This window comes from Equus asinus, chromosome 4, assembly GCF_041296235.1.
Source record: "Equus asinus isolate D_3611 breed Donkey chromosome 4, EquAss-T2T_v2, whole genome shotgun sequence".
NCBI lineage: Eukaryota > Metazoa > Chordata > Mammalia > Perissodactyla > Equidae > Equus > Equus asinus.
Window position 1 is genome coordinate 133,063,839 of NC_091793.1, and position 24,998 is coordinate 133,088,836.

General features: G+C 38.0%; 1 protein-coding gene and 1 pseudogene across 3 annotated transcripts in view; one reads left to right on the forward strand and one right to left on the reverse strand.

The window, feature by feature from the left end:
• PLCL1 (phospholipase C like 1 (inactive)) overlaps positions 1 to 24,998 on the forward strand; it is a 328,998-nt gene that overhangs the window by 31,956 nt on the left and 272,044 nt on the right. The window lies entirely within an intron of this gene.
• LOC106834373 (large ribosomal subunit protein eL33 pseudogene) overlaps positions 1 to 24,998 on the reverse strand; it is a 61,808-nt pseudogene continuing 36,810 nt past the window's right edge.

The following is a 24,998-nucleotide window of genomic DNA, read 5'->3' on the forward strand; positions in this document are numbered from 1 at the left end:
TTAAATCCTTGAAGACTACAGCATCACACGGATTCTGTATCCAAAGGCCTTAGCAGGAAGGTTGCTTCAGAATTTGGTACAAAGCATGCTACTGTTTCCATGAGCAGGAACTACCTTTCCCCAGGCTGCTCTGGTTTTGTTAGGTTTGCCGCCAGGAGTCACTGTGCTGTTCTTTGCTTTGTACACATAAGCACATCTCTTGCCTAGATGGAATTCAGTTTCACCTCGAGCATAAACGCCTTCAATTGTAAGAAGTGCTGTGTGCTCCCTTTGCTTCTGGAGACCCCTCTTATGGCCAGCAAAAATGGCCTTGGACCACAGACTTCCAGAAATACTTATCATTTTAGAAGTCCTGTCTCCAGCAGGCGTCCACAGCCTCCAAGATGGTGGAAAGAGCAAAGTGTATCTTTTTAATATGAGATTACTTTAGACTGATGATTTTTAAGAAACAAAAGACTCAAAGTTTTTCTTGTTATCTCTCCCTTGACTGCCTAAAAGAATTTAGATTAAAAAACCTGTCTCAGGAAGTGAGCTATCACCTTAGTGTAACATGAACTAGGTAGTAAACAGGGAGGAACCTAGAAAAGCCTGTTTTGGGGGCTCCCCTCTGTGTTCTTCTGTTTCTGTGTGACCAAACACTTGTTTTCTGAATGTTTTCTCCTTTTCACCTACCTGTGAATTGCCTTCCTTACCTTTGAAGTCCCTGACTTGCTCTACCCCAACATCTTCTTTTGTCTTTAGCTGAGGATGATATTTAAGGTGAGGGCTTTCACAATTTTGGCTAGTGACTTGGTTTTCCTAGGTTTCTCCTGTGTATACGTGTTGTTAAACTTCTGTTTGTTTTTCTCCTGTTAATCTGTCTCATGTCAATTTAATTCTTAGACTAGCCAGAAGGACCTAGAAGGGTAGAGGAAAATCTCTTCCTCCCCTACAATACTTACACAAACCTAGATGGTATAGCCTACCGTACGCCTAGGCTATATGGTACTAATCTTATGGGACGACTGTCATATGTGTGTTTGGTCATTGACTGAAATGTCATTATGTGGCACATGACTCTATTGTCAGTGTAAGGGGGTTTCCAGCCTGTGTGAAAATGTAAGATGTGAAAATAAGAATAAAGCCCACAGTTTCCTCAGTGCTGCATGTATTAAAGGGTAATTTGCATGCAAGCTCACATTATAGAGAACCAGTTGCTCTCTGGTTTCATGGATAATAAGACCAGCTTATGGAATGTTTTCCATTGCATAAAGCCTATTAAAAGCCAGAAGAGAAAAACAGTACTCTCCACTGACATTGGGATCAACTGAGAATGTAGTGGTTTTAGTGGCATTACATAACATAAAAAAAGTTGGAATCATAATTTTAAAAATTCCTAGATGTAGATAATAGGTATTTACTTAAATAATATGAAAACTCTGCAAAGGATATTTTTGTCATACTGGGCTCCTTTAAGAAAAGTCTGGAGAAAGCCAAACTGTGATTTAAGTCCTTTAACAACTATTCCTAATATTATCTTTTAAAAATTTGCTTTTTTACAAAGTACCAAAACATTGCTCTGAGGCTTCTTACGGACATAAAAGCTTAACTTCGTGTTTATCTGATTTTGTCTTAAGTCTTTACGAACTTTTATTCATGGTTTCAATTTTGATTTTTAGTTTTTACAGCTGAAAATGGCTAAAGCATTTTGAAGATCAAGTAAGTGACTAAGGTAGCTTATTTGTGTTATTCCAATAAGGATCTTGGTGCTATGACCCTTGAGGAACTCTCTTTGTAGTTTTCTTCAAGTACTCTTTTTCCTTTATCATTTGAGTCTTTTTATAAACTATTCTGTTTCCAGATTTCAGGAAGTATTCTGTTCATGATTGTACCCGGTATCAACCACCATTTAGGTGGTTGGTTTGATCTACATTAGAATTTAAAATTTCACTATAAAAATGTTTATTAAAGGTGGAATTTACCTGAGAATATTTATACACAAATCTCTGAGGCTTTGAAATAAAGGAGTTCACTCTCCATATTTAGAAACACTTGCATTTGTTAGGAAGCTAAGTTGCTGTAACAAAGATCTCAATATATAGTGGCTTAAACAAGATACAAGTTTATTTCTCTAATAAATAACATTCCACCAGTAGGCAGGTTATTCTGAATCAGGTAAGTGGCTCTGCTCCAAAAGTAAGATGTTGTCTTGTCCCTTTGATTAAACTGGCCCACCATCACCACATCCTCCTTCTAGCCCATAAAAAGGGGGAAAAGGAAAGTGGAGGGCAAGTAGCTTTCTTTTAAGGAAGTAACCTGTAAGTTGCGCATATTACTTCTACACATATCCTATTGGCCTGTTAGTCATGTGGCCATACCCAATTGCAAAAGGCTAGGAAATGTAGTCTCTATCTAGGTGGCCACCTACTCAGCTTAAAGTTTAGGAGATTCTTGTTAGTAAAATGAAGAAAAGGAAACTAGAAGTGTTTGTTAAGGTTCAAAGAATTAGTCATGGAATATATTCTTAACTTGGAGAAGGAATCAAAGTGGTGTGATATGAGGGAGTTAAACATTATGTTTTGAGTTTACATTGTTTTATCTGGTTAGGACAACTGACAAGAACATGGCTCATGTGCTACTAGGCCTGTTTCAATACCTGTATGAACAAGTTAACTTCAAAGTTATGTCTCACAGACATGGCCTGCACTTTTTATCCTTTATCCTGACTCGCAAAAGCGTACCATATGTGAAACATGGAGAAATCCCCCAAAGAACAATACAGGACGTTTTGAGTAACTACTGCGTGCAACACACTGTGGGAAAGACTCTGATGGACTGTCTTAGGTGAGCCTCTGGAGGTTGTCGGGTGCAGGTAACCACTCGGGAGCAGGAGTCCCTGGGACGCGTGGGTTTTGGTCTCCATTAGCAGGGAGTCCCTCTCTCACAAGGGAGCCAATTCCATTTTCAGGCTGCTTTTGTTGTTTGAAAACATTGTTATGTTGAGTCCAAGTCAAATTGTTCTCCAATACATTTTCTAGTCAGTTTAATTTCTACCTTCAGGGTCTAGAAAGATTAGTTTAAGTCTGCACGTGACAGTTCTTGACATGTTTGAAGGGAGTTACGCGGATGTCTCCTCCCACACTCCCACCACGACAATAACCCTGGATATTTATTGAGTGCTTACCATGTTTCCATGTTCTAAGCACTTTACATGTATTAACTCACATAATTCTCACTGGGCTTATGAAGTAGGGACTGTCTACTCCATTTCATATAGATGAAGAAATTGAGGCACAGATAGGTTAAATAACTTGCCCAGATTCACACAGCAAGTGAGTGGCATGTTCTAATTTGTCAGTGTTTCATTTAAAATGTTGTCCCTAGACCATAACACTGGTTGCTATACCAGATGCACTATGGTCCCCTGTAGGGCACTGTTTTACCTCCCTTTCTCTGGATGCTATATTTCTATAAATATAAATCATCAGGAGAATTTTACTTGTGGGGAAAAAAAACCATATTCCATTGACAGCAGTTCAGTAAGTTGTCTTTATATTAAAGAGGCTATGTTCCTGAATTTGAGATGATATGATGGGTTGACTGAATGCAGGCTTGATATGGCAGCTGCATTCAATTTAATATAATCTGTAAAGCCATTGCACTTTTCTTAAATAGGAAAGTAATTAGTAAAAAAAAGAAGTTAAGAAAGATTTTTCTTAATACCTGTGCGAAACAATGGAGATAAATCAGGGATAAGGAGAAAGGCTAGAAGCTTCTAGAATTAGGTGCTAGGTCCAGGAGGTGCCTGCCATTATCACACTGCCCTTAAAGGGTGGGCCCTAGGATGGGACTACCAGTATTGCAGTCCTGATTCTCTTTCTGTTAGCTCTGTGACATCAGGCAGGTTCCTTAATCTATTTGACTCTCAACGTCATCATTGTAGCAGAACCTACATCATAGGGTAGTTGGGAGGACTAAATGAAAGACTTAATGTGGAGTGGTTAGTTAGGTAGTTGATACTGGTAGATAGTCAATATATGTTGGTTATTATGTGGAAATAGACAAGATAAAATCTGAGCTGGTTTTGAGGTAAGAATAGTCAGGACTTTGCAGAGATATATAGGAATCAATACTTAAAAATAATTCTTAAGATTTTGATCGTGAAGGGCTTTGAATAGAGTGGTACCTTTTGAGTCATGGAGCAAAGCCTGTCTTGTGGCTGCCGGGTATAACCTGACTGGGGTTGAGGTGGTCACTCTTCTGAAGTGATGGGGACTCCAGTGCCTCTGCTCATGGTCTTTGGAGTTGTAGAGCTTGGTCATAATTGGTTTTTCTCTGATTTCTTGCAGCATTACAAAGAAAAATGTGCAGAAACTTTTATTTTAGTTGATATAGTCAGTAGTTATTAAAAAAAAATCTTCCTATCCCTCCCAAAAGAGTTCTGTAGACCATCCAGCAGTATTTGTAATTGTGACCCTACTTGCTCCTTCTTGAAAAACAGTTGTACAATTTTTGCCGTAGGGTCGTTTGTTCAGAGATGAGTTTCAACTTCCTCAAATCATAGAGTAAACGTATGAACTATAAATGAATTTAGTTCAGCAAATGATTTTTAAGTACTTAACTGCATTTGACACCGTTCAGGTTGATTGCTTCATGTTGATTGAAATTTTAGGAAAAACCCCCTAACTCCTACCCTGGCACTAACTCAAGCTTAAGGGACACCTAAAACTTGGTAAAGGCCTCTATTAGAAATAGCTTCCTCATTAATTTAGTTGAACTGATTTCACCTTACAATTCAACTGAACCTTTCCTTTTTATTTAACAAAAGATCTCTTACAGCTAATTACTTCAGACTCTTTTTTTTCTCCTGGAATTATTCTCATTTTGGGAAAGTTTGGGAATATGTACAAGATGTGAATGAAAACTTGACTATTAAAAAAATCATGTCTGACTCAGACTCAGGTTTTCTGCATGTTTAAATTTCTTTTTTCCTTGTTAGGTTGTAAATTCTTTCAAAGCAAGACCTCTTTCAAACTGTTTGGTTTGTGGTCCTTGGATGGGACCACAAAAAGATAGAGTATAATGTGCTGTAAAGATGGGGGCCTTAAATAAATAATGACCAATCTTAAAATAAATCTTTAAAATTAAGGAAAGGAGTGAACCATAAAATTGGCAGCTATTACTCAATTTATTATGAGTAATAGTATGGTTAAGGGGCAACATTGTCTTTTTTTTTCTGCAACCTTTTTAATCAAGGCTACTGAGAATCTGAGAGGCCTCCTCCTGGGCTCCTGTCTTAGGTGTTGCCTCCTGCTAGGTTCTGATGGGTGAGGTGCTAGTCAGTGGGTGGAAGAGACTACAAAGGATGCAACATTTTCTGCCTCTTTATGTTCATTAGATTTAAACACAGCTTCCTTTATTAAGGCATTCAGAAAAAATTGGAATTTTGGCTGGAATTCTTGTGCAAAACAATCATGGATCCACTCTGAAAGGTTGTCATGAGAACTAGAAATAGTGTTTTGCTGAATGACACTGGGCCCAATCCCAGCAACCCCTAGTATTCTCTCAGCTTATCGACTATAGATAACCTTGATTTTGACAAGAAGGAATTAAGTTAGAAACTATGCTATAATCACTGGGAAATTACAGTGTCCTTTGTTTATTCTTTGTTAGAATCATTTTACCAACTCTGAAGAGAGGGACCACGTTTTAGACTTTTCTTGTGTCCTCTATAGCTCCTACTAAGTGTTAGGCACATGCTTGATTTATTTCTCTCCCCAAATTGAACCAAGATGACTTCTTCTCTTCCATATTCCTGAAAGGATCCTTGACCTTAGTTAACATGGTCTGTCATCACTAGGTTCACTTTACTTAATAGGAACTTAAATATTTAGGGAATAGCTTGGGCGGGGAAGAGGATACAGACTGAAGAATTCCATCTTGGATCCTGGAATCTTGGCTTTGCTACTTACTAGCTGTGTGATCATGAGCAAGTTTTAAAATTTTTCTGAGCCTCAGTTTCTTCATTGGTAAAATGGGAATTACGCCTGTCCCTCAAGTTTGCTGTGGCCCGGAAGTGAGGAATACAACATATTTATATAAATATATTTAAGATATATTTTAGGCTGTTCCTAAAAAAATGAAGACTTGACAATCCACTTAACTAGCAGCTCCTCAAATAAAAATACTGCCCATTGGCCGGTATGCAAAGTCTGTAAGTCTACACAAATCTTTATGACATGGTCTATATACGTTCCGAGCAGCTGCGGCCAGTACTTCCTTCTGAATGGCTTTTCACCCGACCTCATGACAGCGGTGAACTAGTGTTATAAGAAGCAGTCCTACTAGCTGCCACCATCTCTTAATTAAACCGCGTATGACATTCATTCAGTTACATTATCCTTCAGTTGTCTTAAGATGCCTTGCCTGCAATAGTTTGTGAATGTGTGTGAATATGGGCCATATCTGGCATCTGAGCCCTGTCATTTACCCACACTTCATTCTGTGAGTTACAACTAAAATGAAAACAATGTTAACTCTTTAGGTAATTATATATTAAGGAATTTCTTAGTTATGATAGATTTTGACTCTTTCATTCAAATATTGAAAATTGAATTGATTATAATATATATGTCAGGGTGGGGAAAGATGTGGCCTTGTGTCTCATTATTCGATGTTGTACATTATTAAATCTTTAAATATATGCTTAATATTTCTTCTGTGGAGCCAAGGTCATTGAAATTTGACTCTATTAACAGCCTTTTTGGTAAGGCTTATCAGTTTCTTTTCACACTATAATACATTTGGCAAGGTTACTTTTACCTTTTTTTTTTTTGGAAGAAGATTAACCCTGAGCTAACATCTGCCGCTGCCAATCCTCCTCTTTTTGCTGAGGAAGATTGACCCTGAGCTAACATTCTTGCCCATCTTTCTTTACTTTGTATGTGGGTGGGATGCCTGCCACAGCATGGGTTGCTAAGTGGGGCATATGTCTGCACCCGCGATCCGAACTTGCGAACCCTGGGCCACCAAAGCGGAATGTGTGAACTTAACTGCTGCACCATTGGGCCGGCCCCATGGCAAAGTTACTTTTACTGATTGATTCATTCATTTGTCTGTTATTGATGCTTCTAATATTTGCGACAAGACCATACTTTGTAATATAGAAATTCAAAGATGAGGCAGACATACTTTATAGCCAATGTATTAAAACTATAGAAAGGAGGTGCTGTAAAAGAGGTATAGATCGGACCTAGGTGCTTAAAAATGCTTATTGCGTGAATGAATATATCCAGGGCTGTATATTTGTTTGCTGGATATTTCTACAACCCCAGATTTGCCCTTCTCTGTGTTCCCCATCCCATGACAGCACTATCATCTCCGCAATTGCCATTGCCAGCAATCTAGACGTCATCTTTGGTTCTTTTCTCTCCCATCACATCCAGTCTATTACCATATTCTTCTCTTGGTTCAACTTCCTGAATAGTTCTCACTGCTACTCTATTTCAGGCTACTCCCACGCTGACTTCTATCACCACGGCATCTTCCTAGCTGGCTTCTGCCTCCAACCACCTTCTTTTTCCTAATCCATTCTCCAGAATAGTAGCTAGAGCCTTATTTCTAAAAGGCAAATCTAATTGTATTATTTTCCTGCTTAGAACTTTTTGAATACTTCCCACTGCCCTAGGAATAAAGTGCAAATCTCTTCTTCACGTGGTTCAGGAGGCCTGGTACAATGTGGACTCTGCTTATCTTTCCAGCTGCAGCTCCTACCTCTTCCTACCTCTCACATTCCATTCTACGAGATGACACTATATACAGAGCACAGTGCCCTCCCCATAGCTGCTCAATATCTGTTTAGCTAGTCTTAGTATTCTTGATGTGCCTTCTCTGAAAGTGGCACAACTGGAAAAAAATGTTTTCAGGAGCATTAAACAAGGGAGATTGAAAGGGAGAGAAGCTGAGTTGGTAAGAGTATGTAATAATATAAGCTAGGTGTTGGCAACTAAGTGGATACCATGACACAGATTAAGAAATTATTAAATCCATTAAACTTTTGAAAGACATGTTTTTGAGTTGGTTTTGAAAAATAATTTGGTGTAGCATATAAAAAAGGACTCTCTTGGATCTTAGGTTTATTTTTTCCTGAGATTATGATCTGGTTTAGAAAAGTCACCAGATATTCTCTCTTCAAGATTTACATTGTTTTCCAAAGCCCCTGAATGGTCATGCCACTGTTGTTAAGTGTTTAGTTGGCCACAGAATTTCCTTAAATTGTGGTTTTTATTCAATGGAATATGATGACTCACAAGGAATGTAACTATTTTCTGTTTTAGCTTACTGATCTTTATCTTCACATGGCCAAAAGTCTATGTTTCTATTACTCCCACAGATTAGCAAATGTGTTTGTGTATAAGGAAGGAAATAAAATTTAATTTAGCTAACATTTTGTGTCTAGCCTGACAAATATTATTAATAACTTGAGGTTGAATCATTTAGGTCATGCTTTAGAGATGACTGGAGAAAAGTTCATTACTACTGTTTTTCTGTAGTATTGTTATAATTTGGGTCAAAAGATTAATTTTCATTGGTTTGGAGTAAATAAATCCCTTGAAAATACCAGTATTTTGGTGATGTTGCTTTACTTAATGAAACGTTTTGCAAGAGATTGGTTGGTTTGTCTGATGACTGTTGTCGAATATCTTTGGAATAGTATAAATACTACATAAAGGATTTTCTTATATTGTTGAGATGTTTTGATGATGAAAATTACCTTTGGGTTCAAAACTTAAGGAAACTGACAGTAAAAAACCCCCCCAAAAGGCTGAGTGCCTTTGAATTTTTAAATTGGATTCAAAGTTTTAATTTTTTGCTAATTCAAAATATATGTTTGATTAAGTAGAATTGTTATCTAGCATAGGATTTAAAAATTCTTATGCTTGGATGATTATGATTTAACAATCAAGTATGGATTTTGGAAAAACAATTAGTAATGGTAATTTGGAAGTTTAGAATAAATCTTTTGAAATTTCTCATAGCTTTGCTATGTCAAGGAAACCTTTGTAAAAGTATCCACATAGTGATGTGAAATGCACTTATATGTGCAGAAAATTGATTGCTGTGATTAATTTTATAATTATGTGCATAACTCCATAATTAAATATTCTAATTATTTCCATTTGGATAAAAACAAATACTAAAAGCTGTTATTCCCCTTAAGAGGCATATTAAGAATAGATGGCAACAGAGAATCTTTAACTGTCCTGAAACAATTCTATAAATGGTTACCACTTTCTTTCAAAAGTTAGAGATCCCATTGAATCCATTACAGTTCGTTACACAGGCTGCCAGCTGATTGTGTAATTACATGCCGTATAGCACAAACGATGATTTATGATGCTATTGTGATGGCGTTCTTACTAAATAGGAGAATGAAAAATAGAAAGTATAGTATTAGCAGAAATACTGTAGGTAAGGTCCTTAGACAAAATAGAGGATGCCCAGTTAAATTTGTGCTTCAGATAAACAACACATAATTTTTCAGTATAAGTATGTCCTATGCAAAAATTATTTATTGTTTATCTGAAATTCATATTTAATTGGGCATCTTGTATTTTTATTTGTTGAAACTGGCAATCTTGGTTGTGAGTGATTGGGTAAAATATGGGTAACAGTGAAGGAATAGATTTTTCTGAACACACAGCATTTTTCCTTAAAATTCCTCCAGAACCAAATAAAGAATATCTTGGTCACCCAGCTGGTAAGGCAGCCTGGAGCTGGGATTTGAACCCAGAGTGTTAGCCTCAAGAGCCATGCTCCATCACTACCTCTCATATACTGGTGTTTATGTTAGTGAGATGAACAGTAATTCTGATATTGCACATTATTTCATCCTATATTATATTGCAGTTTTGCATCCATTACAATATATCTTTTATTTTCCATTAAGAAATTAACTTGGTTCATAAATTGAATTTTTCTTTTTTCTCAAGTTAGGTGTTTTTGACTTGAGAGCTTTCAAAAAATATGTAGGCTTTTGCTGTTCTATTTTAAGTGGTGTTTATTAGTTTAACCAAATGTTTTTGTTTGCTGCATGATTAATAGTGCTTTGCTTTTAATTTTCTTGTTAAGACTGAATTGCTGTGTTTGCACCATGCAACTGGGAAGCAGCCATGATTTGGAGTCGCCCACTGCTCTGCTTGTTTCTTTAGCTTGGCTGGCCTCCAGCTCTTCTGTTTTAGCCATCCGTCATCCAGTGCTCTTTCCATGCTATACAGGACACATTTTTTCCCATGAGTGACAGTGGCTGCCTTTTATGATTTAGCTCCCATTAATAATTAGGCGGGTACCACATATGATATCTTGCAATAATTCATGATCTGCATTCATTCATTTATAAATATAAATGCATAAAATCTAACACAGTCACAGAAGGCTTGAAACTGGAACCTCTTAAATACAGAGATGAAAACATTGCAAGCTACCTTGTTAAAAATAAGCTCTTGAGAATGGTTGAAATGACTTAGTTCGATTTTTGTTTTTTAGCATCTTTTTGTCTTTTCCGTTCTAAGGGATCCTTTCCTCATAGGGACACCTGATAGTAATACCAATTTAGAATATTTAAGAGTAAAGAAGGAGGGGGCCGACCCTGTGGCTGAGTGGTTAAGTTTTCGTGCTCCAGTGTGGCAGCCCAGGGTTTCACCAGTTCGGATCCTGGGCGCGGACATGGCACCACTCATCAAGCCATGCTGAGGCGGCATCCCACATGCCACAACTAGAAGGACCCACAACTAAGAATATGCAACTGTGTACCAGGGGGCTTTGGGGAGAAAAAAGGAAAAAAAATAACATCTTTAAAAGAGTAAAGAAGGAGACACTTTAAGAAAAATTATTTTTTAATTTTAATTTTTTCTTTTTGGTGAGGGAGATTTGCCCTGAGCTAACATCCATTGCCAATCTTCCTCTTGTTTTTTGCTTGAGGAAGATTAGTCCTGAGCTAACATCTGTGCCAGTCTTCCTCTATTTTGTATGTGGGATGCTGCCACAGCATGGCTGATGAGTGGAGTAGGTCCAGGCCTGGGATCCAAACCCACAAACCTGGGCCACTGAAGTAGAGCACGTCAAACTTTAACCACTTGGCCATGGGGCTGGCCCCTAAGTAGGAGACACTTTGATTAAATAATAGGAGAACAAACTAGGAACTATTTAGAAAGATGATAAGGGCTTATTTACTGATTAATTAATTTAATCAAACATACTGTTATAGGACTATAGCAATAAATGGACTAATGTCTTTCAGAGTTTTTTTTTCCTTAGTCTACATTTTATATTTTAAAAACAAACCCTGTGAAAGAATCTAATGAGATCCTAATGAGTGGTATAAAAAAGCATCAATTACAGTGATACAACATTTGCATTTAAAAATGTTTATCGTTATTTCAATCTGCAGCTTCAGATTATCTTGAAATTTCTTGCTAAGAAATCATGTAGCTGAAATATCCAAGATTTTTTTTAAATTGAGGCGTAAGTGACATAATGTTATATTAGTTTCAGTTGTACAATATAATGATTTGATATTGGTATACAGTAGGACATGATCACCACAATAAGTCAAGTTACCATCCATCACCATACAAAGCTACACATTTTTTTTCCTTGTGTTGAGAACTTTTAAGATTTACTCTCTTAGCACCTTTCAAATATGCAATAAGGTATTATTAACTAGAGTTACCATGCTGGCACTACATCCCCGTGACTTATTTATTTTATAACTGAAGGTTTGTACCTCTTGAACCCCTTCCCCCATTTAACCCATCGCCCAACCCCCCTGCTTTCTGGCAACCACCAGTCTGTTCTCTGTATCTGTTAGTTTGGCTTTATTTTGTTTGTTTTTGTTTTTTGTTTTTTAGATTCCACATATAAATGAATCATGTGGTGTTTGTCTTTCTCAGTCTGACTGATTTCACTTAGCACAATGTCCTCCAGGTCTATCCATATTGTTGCAAATGGCAAGATTTTATTATTTTTTTTATGTCTGAGTAGTATTCCGTTGTATATATATACCACATCTTCTTTATCCATTCATCCATCGATGGACACTTAGGTTGTTTCCATATCTTGGTTATTGTAAATAATGCTATAATGAACGTAGGGGTCCATATATCTTTTCAAATTAGTGTTTTCGTTTTCTTGAATAAATACTCAGAAGTGGAATTGCTGGATCATGTAGTAGTTCTATTTTTAACTTTTTGAGGAACCTCCATACTGTTTTCTACAGTGGTGGCACCAATTTACAGTCCCATCAACAGTGCATGAGGACTCCCTTTTCTCCACATCTTTGCCAACATTTGCTTTTTCTTGTTTTTTGGTAAGAGCCGTTCTAACAGCTATGGGGTGATATTGTGGTTTTGATTTGTGTTTCCCTGATGATTAGTGGTGTTGAGCATCTTTTAATGTGCCAGTTGTATGTCTTCTTTGGAAAAATCTCTATTCAGATCCTCTGCCCATTTTTTAATTGGATTGTTTGTTTTTTTGTTATTGAGTTGCATGAGTTCTATATATATTTTGGATATTAACCCCTTATCAGATATGTGACTTGCAAATATCTTCTACCATTCATTAGATTACCTTTTGATTTTGTTAATGGTTTCCTTTGCTGTGCAGAAGCTTTTTAGTTTGATGTAGTCATACTTTTTAATTTTTTCTTTTGTTGCCCTTGCCTTTGGAGTCAGGTCCAAAAAATCATCGCAAGACGTGTGTTAAGGAGCTTACTGCCTATGTTTTCTTCTGGGAGTTTTATGATTTCAGGTCTTACATTCAAGTCTTTAATCCATTTTGAGTTAATTTTTGTGCATGGTATAAGGGAATTGTCCAATTTCATTCTTTTGCCTGTGGTTGTCCAGTTTTCCCAGCACCATTTATTGAAGGGGTTATCCTTTCCCCATTGTATAGTCTTGCTTCCTTTGTTGTAAATTAATTGATCACATATTTCTGGGCTCTCTATTCTGTTCCATTGTTCTATGTGTCTGTTTTTATGCCAATATCACACTGTCTTGATTACTATGGCTTTATAACATAGTTTCAAATCAGGGAGTTTGATGCTTCCAGCTTTGCTCTTCTTTCTCAAGATTGCTTTGGCTATTTGGGGTCTTTTGTGTCTCCATATAAATTGTAGGACTGTTTGCTCTATTTCTGTGAAAATGACATTGGAATTTTGATAGGGTTTGTATTGAATCTGTAGATTGCTTTGGGTAATATGGACATTTTAACAATATTAATTCTTTCAATCCATAAACATGGAATATCTTTCCATTTATTTGTGTTCTTCAATTTCTTTCATCAATGTCTTATAGTTTTCAGTGTATACGTCTTTCACCTCCTTGGTTAAATTTATTCCTAAGTATTTTATTCTGTTTGATGCAATTGTCAATGGGATTGTTTTCTTAATTTCTCTTTCTGATAGTTGTATATATAAAAATGCAACAGATTTTTGTATATTGATTTTTTACCCTGCAACTTTATTGAATTTGTTGATTCTAACAATTTTTTGGTGGCGTCTTTAGGGTTTTCTATATATAAAATCATGTCATCCACAAATAGTGACAGTTTTAATTCTTACTTTCCAGTTTGGGTACATTTTATTTCTCTCTCTTGCCTAATTACTCTGGCTAAGATTTCCAATACTTTGTCAAATAAAAGTAGCGAGAGCAGGCATCCTTGTCTTGTTCCTGATCTTAGAGGAAAAGCTTTCAGCTTTTCATCATTGAGTATGATGTTAGCTGTGGGCTTATCGTATATGGCCTTTATTATGTTGAAGCATATTCCTTCTGTACCCACTTTGTTGAGAATTTTTGTCATAATTGGATGTTGAATTTTTTCAAATGCTTTTTCTGCATCTATTGAGATGATAATATGATTTTTATTCTTCATTTTGTTAATGTGGTGTATCACATTGATTGATTTGCATATGCTGAACTATCATTGTATCCCTTGAATAAATCCCACTTGGTCATGGTGTATGATCCTTTTAATGTATTGTTGAATTGAAACGTCCATGATTTTAAAGACTTCTGAACTCTATATTGAAGTTATAGAATTTGTAGGAAACCAAAAAAATGGGTATGATGTTGAACACTATTTTTTTTATTGTGGTAAAACATACATAACATAAATTCATCATTTTAACCACTTTTAAATGTACAGTTCAGTGACATTAAATACCTTCACGTTATTGTGCAACCATCACCACTATCCATCGCCAGAACTTTTTCTTCATCCCAAACTGAAAGTCTGTACCCATTAAACAATAACTCCCCATTGCCTCCTCCCCTCAGGCCCTGGCAACCACTAGCCTACTTTCTGCCTCTGAATTTGTGAAGGCTGTTTTTAATAGTGCTAAAAATTGATACCTACTATTAATAGGAGCAGCACGAGAAGATCTGGGACTGGAGTCAAACCCTTTCTTCCATTTTCCAGTTTGTAATCTGGATCAATATATCTGACCTTCTGAGCACCAGTTTCCTCACCTCTAAAATGGAACTAGTAATTTATTGTGCTGTTGGGACGATAAAATGAGATGATGTATGTAAAGCATCTGGCTCATAATAGGCATTCAATAAATAATATTATTACGTATATAAGAATGTTCCTAAAATATTAACTCACTTTTTCAGTTAGACAATTTTTAAATGACTTCTGGAGGAGCCAGTGAAAAAACAGTTTCAAATCAGGGCACTGTGAATTCAAATCTACCTATTTCCCAGGTGGTTTATAATATGATACAAATGACATTGTTTTACCTTGGAAGGTAGAAATCGTAAATTATTGCATTTTACAAACTGAAGTTTTAAACTGTTTTGATATATCTACAGAAATAAAATTTTTAGCTACTGCCAGTAGAACAGTAAATAGTGATTTAACTCATGAATTTTATTTTTGGCCTCTTTAAAATCACTCTTTATCGTTCCTATTCAAATTATCCTATTTGTAAACAATCCGTGTTCTTTTGTCCAAGTCACTATTTGTCACTTCCATCTTAGAGCATATAGAGGAAGTAAAAGGAGGTGTAACCTAAGTTTGCCAAAATTTTGTTAGCTCTAGTAAGGATTTATAAAACAGGTTTTCTGTATTACAGGATTGAAAGTGTGTGTTAAATGACCCAAATAATCAAGTTGTGCAAATTTAGTCAAATTCCTATATTTTTATAAGTCACATATTAACTAATTTTGATTTATTCATTGACAAATATTTACCGAGTGTGTTCTAATTGTAAAGTATTAGGGATTAGTTTCTACAAGGGATTAAAAAAAGTCTAAAAGATAGTCTTTTTCTTCAAAGAGTTGACAATCCCCTTGGAAAGGGAGACCACCTGTGCATTAAAGTTGACGGTTGCAGTTCAGCAAGTTCGGGGGCATGCATTTTGAGAGAAAGATAATGATTCAGGCTGTAGCCGTGGTGTATCTGAGGTGAAGATGGGACATCCTCATTTAAATGAGGCCCTGGGCCTCAGGACAAAAGATTGGAGAGTTAGCTCCATAAAGGGTTTTATACACACTAAAGATGAAAAAAGCAGAATCCTGGCAGAATTTATAAATCTGGCTCCCTAAATAGTAAGTATATTTTAAATGTTGAACAAAATGATCAAGTTTAATAATAGTTTTCAGTTGTTACTTCTCTCTGTGGTCTCCACTTGCTTAGCCATTTTCTCAGAATCGTTGCTTCTTAAAGATAGAGGAATCTGTGTTTGAAGGGTGTCAAGAATATATTAGGATTGCACCTCAAGCTCAGTCCAGTCAGGCCACATATCTCACCACTTCCTCCAGACAGATGGATGCCAAAAATACATTTTGGCTGCACTAAAGGTGGGAATTGAAGGATGAGGTGTAGAGAGCCAGCACTGAGTAGGGCAGATAGAAAGGCTTCCAGTAGTGTCCAGAGGATGAACCATTGAATCAACTGAGTGGAGAATTTCAGTATACAAAGTTAGGAGATAACATGATTAACTAAAATTAGATTTCTGAAAAAAATTTGGGGGCTTTATTCCAAAAGTTATGTCAATCTTTAATTATCATAGGAATCATTTGGTCCATGTTGGAAGGGGAAGAAAATATGCATCCTAATTAGAATATTATGCAATTTAGCATCACTGAAGAGGGGAAACAGTAGAAGTATTTCTGTTTGAAATTGAGGCTTCTTTCTTCCAATTATCTTTTTGTTTTGTGAGGAAGATTGGCCCTGAGCTAACATCTGTTGCCAATCCTCCTCTTTTTGCTTGAGGAAGGTGGTTGCTGAGCTAACACCTGTGCTAATCATCCTCTGTTTTATGAGGGATGCCACCACAGTGTGGTCTGACCAGCGGTGCTAGGTCTGCGTCCAGGATCCGAACCTGTGAACCCTGGGCCGCTGAAGTGGAGCGTGCAAACTTCACCACTACACCACAGGGCCTGCCCCCTTCTAATTATGCCCAACCTTTTTTAAAGGCTGTTATAATCTATGATTTTTTTTCAGAGAACAAAAAGTCATTAGTAAAATAAATTCAGTCATGCATTTAATAATTATTTTATTCTCAAATTTGTATGTGATGCATAAGGTTTCTTTCCTCAGGAGCTGAAATTGGCAGGTCGAATTAAAGATGAAAGTATCTAGCATCTAAACTGGTCTTGAAGGAGGTGGCATGTTTCTGAAGAAGCCCACGTCAGGGGCTGTGGGCTTGTCTGAGTTCTGTTGTTCCTGGTGACGCTGGCCCATCATCTTTCAGGGTTTTAGTTTCTACTTGGCTATCTCAAGTCTCATAAACTGGCTTTTGCCTTCCTCGCTTGGAGGGGAGAGCCCATATGCTTCTGCATCTGAAGAGCTTTCAGTCTCTCCAAAGAAAAGCACTTAACCAACTAATGAATCATGAGTCCTAATGCCTTTCACTGTTAATATTTAAATTCTACTTTGTAGTGGCAGAAAAATCTAGACAGTGGTTACTTCTTCAATTTTAGCGACAAGAAAAGATAAAGCTGAGATTTTCAGGAAATGAATGATTTTCTAACTTGAGAAGCAGTGGCTTACAAAGAACATGGGCATGCTTTCAGTTTCTTTTGGGAACAAAATCATGAATTGGAAAAGTCTTAAAAAGCCTCTGTTTATACTAGGTACTTCTATACCATTAGGACCTAAGTCTGGGGACACTGTTCAAAGGAAATACAAACATGTACATCACAGAATGATTGAAATTTGACTTTAAGTGGGTGAGCGGCAGTGAAGCTTCTGCTAAATGCCTGTTTTCTTTCACAAGGAAGGATGGAGTTGGCAGTAGAGGAACTGACTTGGTTCTACGTGGCTATGTCAGTAGCGTGAGCCAGAGCTGGCCACATCCTGGCCCACAGCAGGACCAGTGGTTCAGTTTAAGCGACCCGTGAATGATTTTCTCCCTGATTCATCTAAAGAGGCCACTTTGAGAATTCTCTTAGGAACCTACTTTATCTTGGAAATATCACAACTGGTAAACTTGCAAATATGAACAATCCACTGTTTTAGTGCATATGCATTTAAGTAGAAGACTATTGAGTGGAAAAGGTATTGCCTTATATATCCACTTTTTTCAATTGTTGAATCCCCAATAATGTTACCTTTTATAAAAGAAAAATTTAATACCACATCATTTCTTCTTATATCTAATTTTGAAAAGCAGTTGTTCTCAATACTACCCGAAATACTTAAAAAGAAAAGCATTTCACTCCCACAAGATGGATTATTTAATATCTCCCTGTCAACAGTATACAGGGTAGTTTTATAAAAAACTTTGAAAACAACCTTTAGAAATAGTCCAGACTCATAGTTCATGTCAAACAAACTTATACTCTAAATAATAGTTCTAACAAGCCACGTTAATATGAAATGCAAGAGTACAGTGCATTATGGAATAAAATGTTGTGTAGAGAAACAGGTTTTATATTTCATATCTCTAGGGAGTCCTTTAAGTCAGTTAGCCTACTCAGAAAAATTACCAATATATTATTTTTTAAAAATTGCATTAGTATGTTCCAGACCTGCATTTTCATTTCTTTTGTGGTTTTAACCTTTGGAGAGCTCAGCTAGAAATACTTATTAGAGATGAATTCTAGGAAAATAAATGTAAACAGAAACTCAGGCTGAATTTATTTTTCATCTCTACAAGAACTGTTTAAAACCTGGCAGCAGAAGACTCTTCTCCTATTTACAAAGTATTATAGTAGAAAATGCAAGGTCATCTGTAAATACAAAAGACTGTGGATTTCTAAGGAAAGAATATATCTTAAGAAGAGTAAATGAGGGGCTGGCCCCGTGGCTGAGTGGTTAAGTTCGCGCACGCGCTCCGCTGCAGGCGTCCCAGTGTTTCGTTGGTTCGAATCCTGGGAGCGGACATGGCACTGCTCATCAGGCCACGCTGAGGCAGCGTCCCATATGCCACAACTAGAAGGACCCACAATGAAGAATATACCACTATGTACTGGGGGGCTTTGGGGAGAAAAAGGAAAAAAAAAAAAAGAAGAGTAAATGAAAGAGTTGGCTAGAGAGGAAGGGAAATTTCCTTATTTCACCCTGAAACTTGGCAGCATTTCTGAAACAGAGCTTGAAACTTTGGGACAAATTAAAGATAATTTGATTCACCTTCTTTGGAAGCTCTTTTGTACCCAATTTACTTTCCACATTTTGGGTCAGTAAGTGACTACATCTTCAGAGATTTTGCAAACTTTGCTGGTTGATTAAAATGTGAATAGCAACCTTTTGATAAGAAAATAATTTCAGTTTTGTCAGTTTGGGAGATCTGTCCACATGCAACGTAAGTGAGATAAAATATGTTTTCAAATCTGAATATTTATGTAGGCTTGTTCGTTAACTTCTGTTTACCAGCTGAAGCCCACTCTTTCAAGCTACTTTGCTTTGTGCATTGTGGGGAGACTGAGGGTGGGTAAGTGAGAGATTTCGGTGCAGCTCAAGCTGATCAATTGTATTTTAAACAAGTCCTGACGAAAGGCAGAGTCCTGTTCTCAGCACCATCTTCTATAGAAATAAGATGAATAAACTCTTCTAAAATATATGCAAAGGAAGGAAGGATAGGATAGAGGCCACGGTGTCCGGGTCCAGAGATATATCTATCTCCAGATTGTCTCTCTCTCTCTCTCAGTCTAGATCTCGCTCCCTCTATATATGTATGTGTATTTCTATACAATTCGGCTCAAGGCAGACATTAGGTGGGTAAGTGTTTTGGTGCTATGTATATAGGCTATAGTAGATTAACAAACTATTTCAATCTTATTGCTGTGTTTTCACATTTGAATCATTTAATATTTGTGGAACTTCCATAAGATAAGATATTAAGATGTAGGGAAAAAAGTGACACAGGAACTCTGAATTCCTGCCTCTGTGGAATAGCGTATAATTTTGTCAGGAGAACGACGAATATGAATAAGGAGACCACAGACCTCAAGAAACTGACAGTTAAATCCAGTAAAGGACTTAAGATAACTGGGATGAAAGATAAAATATTTTGTGATGCATGAGTGTCCAGCAATTTACAAAATAATTATTTCCTAATTTAATTTGACGTAGGTAAGAAAGAAGTAGTGCAAATATTTAGGGTAAGAAAGAAGAGTTGCACGAATATAGTGGTTTGATGGCAAACGTTGGCAAAGCAGAGCCAGATGTAGTTGATAGACTCTCAAGGATGTTTTATGGGCTTAATATATTGATGATGAAAAATAGGTCTGCTTCTTTAGGGAGGGGAAGGATCTGGGGAGTTGGGCAGTTGTCCTGCTGGTATGGGACTCATGGCTTTTTTTCCACATTTTATAACTATGAAGTAGTGGGTTGGGTCATTGAGCAAATGTGTGTTCTTTGGTTTGCATGAATGGTATGTGCTTTGAATTCTCAAAATAGAACTCCAGTTTATTTTCTCAGTAGTCCCAGCGAGAAAAGCTATATTTCTTAAATATGGTCAGAAAGTACTTGGGGAGGAGTGTTTACTATAGGAGGCTGTGATTGTCTGCAGGCACCGGCATAAATATGTTTCCATTCCTGAGCCCAAGGGATAATCTCGTTATTAAACCTGTGCAACATTCAAGTCAGTTTACATCTTAGTGCTTCTTTTAGTATTGTAAACGCAACAAGTGAACATGGAAAAAAGTTAAACAATATAATGGAGTATATAATGAATAGGAAAACCCAGATCCCCAGCACCCAAGCGGCGACCATAGTTAACAGTTTCTAGTGGTCTTTCACACAATGGATGTTTTATTTTTATAGTGAGAATGGTTTTTATTTTACCTCTGGAAGATGTAAAGGTAACTATAGTTCTCCAGCAATGCAGTCAGCAATGATCTTCAACTTCTTTTTCCAAGGTGACTTTGAAACATGAGTTTTGAGGAGTGGGGTTAAGCGCTGTGACCTAAGAGATGTAGATATTTAGATTTCTGTGAAGACGTGTCCCCAGGGATAGTGACATTTGGAAGAACTGGAATTAATAGCTTTGTTCCTTGTGCTAATACATGGGGGTTTAATGCTTTGGCTCTAATTATGCATTTATGTTATATTCTGAATGATGCAAAGGAAAATATTCAAACATTTTAGACCATCAGAATACTTTCCCCGCTCTCATTGTATTTGTGCTGAAATGACAAGCTGCACATAAGACAGTGGAAAAGTTGGCAGTCTCTCTCTTAGAATTAGCTTTCACATGCAGCTTCAAACACCTTTGTGGTTTGGGTTGTATTTTGACAGTTGCTAGGTAGCTTGAATCAGAGTACAGCTGTGCAATTTAAAATGATTTTTTCCTTATCCCAGCTTCTAAAGAGAGCTAAATGAAATGAAACTATAATCAGACTTCTAAAGTGTTAAAGTTGACCAAACTATTTAAATCCACACAATCGAACAAAATGGATGAATTTTGACTAAAGCACATATACACTAAAGTATACCAGTGAATTTAAGTCAGACGAAAGTAGGTAGCGTTCAGCATAAACAGATGAACTTCTGAAATTTTTAACTGTTTCACTGAAAAGGAAACGCGTCTTGGCACAGGTGTGTTTGGCGTTCATTAACCACTGAACTGCAACCTGAGCGTGCTGTTGATGAAGAGTCAGGGAGAGACTAAGACTTCTGAAAAGAAAGAGTAGAAGAAAATACAGAGATCCACCTTTCCTAGTAAAGTGGGAACACGTCGGGATTTGAAATTTAGAAGTGGGTTCTTGTAAAAGAAGAAATGAAGATAGCTATTAAAGGTTTCCTATTGTGAGAGTTGTTCTAGTTAATTTTCCTGGAGACAAGGACAAGGCTGAGGTATGTTTGATGTAAGTGTGGACAATCATTTGTTAGGACTGTAGTGGACTGCTGTTGGAGAACATTGTTCACAGAATAAACAGAAAAGGAGAATCAACTAAAAACTTCTTGGAAACTTATTCAAGGCCTATCCTAGAGGTGGGCAGACTGAGAAGGAAAACTAGAACAGATGACTATGAAAATGGACTAGGTGAAGATTTTTGGGGGCAAGTGGGACGGTCACACCAGCTAGAGGTGTTGTGTTGCTGCCTCGAAATTGGTTTGGGCCTCATTCCTGTGATGGAATGCCAGACTGTTAGCCAGAGCAATAAAGGGCCATGGGACGGGAAAAGTGCTACCAGCACTGGGGATAGAGTAAGAAATAAAGGGAAGGGAAAATTCCTTCTTTAACTAGAGAGAAGGGTCCCTGCAGCCACCCTGTGTCCTTACATATCTGTGTCTCTCATGCTAACACCTCAGAAGGTTTGTCTTATGCCCTAGGTGCTTGACTGAGTTCATGCTGAAGACTGGGTATTGAGGGAATTAAAGAGTAGGTGGGGCTCTGTTCCCAAGGCCACAGTCCACAGGGCATAACCCTCCTCCCTGCCATCTCTAATCCCTGGATAATGGTAGCAGGCAAGGGAGTAGCAAATGCAGGGAACTGTGGGTGTGCAGGACTGTGGGCATTCTGCCATACGTGTAATTTAAAAACCACAACAAAATAATAATAGAAAAAAAAATAGGCTTTTTGTGTGTGTCGGGGGTGGGTTTCTTTTTTAAACTTTGCCTTGAATTTTAAAGGAATGATTTAGGGGCTGGCCCGGTGGCGCAGTGGTTAAGTGTGCACGTTCCGCTTCGGAGGCCTGGGGTTTGCTGGTTCGGATCCCAGGTGTGGACATGGCACTGCTTGGCACACCATGCTGTGGCAGGTGTCCCACATATAAAGTTGAGGAAGATGGGCATGGATGTTAGCTCAGGGCCAGTCTTCCTCAGCAAAAAGAGGAGGATTGGCAGCAGTTAGCTCAGGGCTAATCTTCCTCAAAAAAAAAAAAAAAAAAAAGGAGTATTTACCCATCTGTATGATGAAACTAATTATGAGGTGTCCAGTTGGCAAAGAGTAAAGGAAAATTTAAAATGTATCGGTATTGCCTTTTTCCTTCTGCAATTACAAAAGTAATACAGGCTCAAAGCACGAAATTTGGAGAAACAGAAGTAGAAGAGTGGCATTTTAAAGTAAAATATTTTTTTTTTAAAGAGTTAATTTTTCCTTTTTCTCCCCAAAGCTCCCTGGTACATAGTTGTGTATTTTTAGTTGTGGGTCCTTCCAATTGTGGCACGTAGGACGCTGCCTCAGCATGGCTCGATGAGCGGTGTCATGTCCGTGCCCAGGATCCAAACCAGTGAAACCTTGGGCCACCAAAGCAGAGCATGTGAACCCAACCACTTGGCCACGGGGCCAGCCCCAATTCTTTTTTTGTTTTAATGCTTTTTCTCCCCCAATCTCCCCAGTACATAGTTGTATATTTTAGTTGTGGGTCCTTCTACTTGTGGCATGTGGGATGCCGCCTCAACATGGCCTGATGAGTGGTGCCATGTCCGTGCCCAGGATCCGAACTGGTGAAACCCTGGGCCGCCAAAGTGGAGCACGCGAACTTAACCACTCGGCCATAGGGCTGGTCCCCTAAAGTAAAATATTCTTTTCTTAAAATATTCAGTGGTGGGGTGGAGTGGGATGAGGGGAAGAAACTTCACAGACTTTGAAGGAATCAAGAATGTTTAAAGAGTAATAAAAGAGATTGGACACATTTCCTTTAGGATGTATGGAACTGGCCTTAAGTCAGTTTGACCAAACGTAGAAATATCTACCAAAGAAAGATCTCTCTGGGGAGACTCTTAAAAAGAGAATAAATTATCATTTTAGAGACTGGCTCAAGGTGCTTCTCAAGTCCCACTGACCTTTGAAGCACGTGTCTGATGTCACCTTCTCACCCAAATGTTCATTTACTTCTATTAAACACAAACATGTGTATACACACTCACACACACACACAAGATTGGCAGCCAGGAAGCCCGGCCCACTCACCAGATAGTGGTGTGCCCTTGGGTAAGTGATTTCACTTTACTGAGGTTAGCAGTTCCTGCATTAGTAGTGTGACAGGATAGGATCAGATTTTTTCCAAGGTTCCATTCAGCTTTAACCCTTCTGTTCTGAGGCACTGATCCCATTCCCTCTGTCTGTCTCACTCCGCCATTTCCTCTTGGCCCCACAGTAATTAAACAATTCCCAGTTCAGACAGTGAGCTAAGTGTTTTCTGAACATATGAACTCAAGGAGTGCAGGAATGATTTGAGAAAACGTAAACCCTGCCTGGAATCCAGAATACGTGAGTGCCAAATTGTCTTAGTAAATATGAGTGTGTGTTTGTTTGAAATAGAGAACACACATAGGAGATGGGAACAACTGAGCAAGCTTACAAGTTTTAGTAATATTTGGAATGAGAAAAATTAGGATTGTGTGGTACTTCATGAGAATTTGGGTTTCATAAAGAGATTAAACCTGAAGGCCATATACACTTCAGGAGAGTTGCTTTATTGCTTATGCTTTTCTCTCCCTTCCAATCTTGAGGAAGACAGGTCATACTGTTTATACAACAACTATATCTAGCTACTCAAAGTCTTCACCTTTTGTTTTATGTGAATGCGATTTTTTGTTGTATGGAGATAGGATTTCTGGAAACTTTGGACTCGGGGCAGTTCTTTATATAAAAATGAGTAGAACAAATAAAAAAACTCGCTACAGATGTTTTTGGTAATGAAGTGACTTATGGATATCAAGCAACAACCTGCCTAAAACCTGAAGATTTTTCCTGCTGCGCGGTGTTGGGAGTATTTGTTACATTGGCTGCAGGGGTCTTTGTTTAAAGAAGCACACGAAGGACTTGGTGTTTATGAGAAGCTCTGGTCTGAACCACTGTGTTCAATGTCCTTGCTCTGGAGAATGTTTCCTATGACCCAAGTAACGACAAGAAAGACTTCTCCAGTGATACTTGAAACCTGGCTACAAGTGAGAGGAGAGAGGAGACAAGAAGTGGGGAAAGTGGTGAAAAGCAGCAGAGACGGTGAGGAAGAAAAGACAGTGGCTCCGGGAGAGCAACTTCGCTTCTCTCGGCCCTCACTTGGAGGTCCTGGTGCAGAAAGAGGCATGGCAGAGGAGGCCAGGAGGTTAGGAGGGTACAGTTTTGGACCAAGTTCAAGGGGCCTTTCAACCCACATAAGGTGAAAAAGGAGATCTGGCACCTGGTTCCCTTCACTTGACTCCCTCTCCTGCAAGCTCTGATGATTATCTGTTCAGATGGAGTTTCTGCACCAGTGTGAGGCCACGTGAAAAATCGCTTGTGGCCTGGCATTTGGACTTGCCATTAGCAGAGAAAGGTGAATGTAGACAATTTCCAAATGACACTCCTCTCATGCATAAATAAGGACGGTTGGCATTTGATTTTGCTATACATTTGAAAGCTGTGGCAAATGCCATGAATGAATTCCGTGACAGGCTTTGGCCATGTTTTTGATGTAGTGGGTGGTGATACTTGGAGGTAGGAGAGACATAACAGCATGCAGAATGAGGGCAAAAATGTCATCCAAGGCAATGTGCCTCTCAATTCCTGGCAACCCCGGCTGCACAGCTGCAGTGTGGCAGGGTGGGGGAGGGAGCAGAGAGGGATGACAGGGAGACAGTGC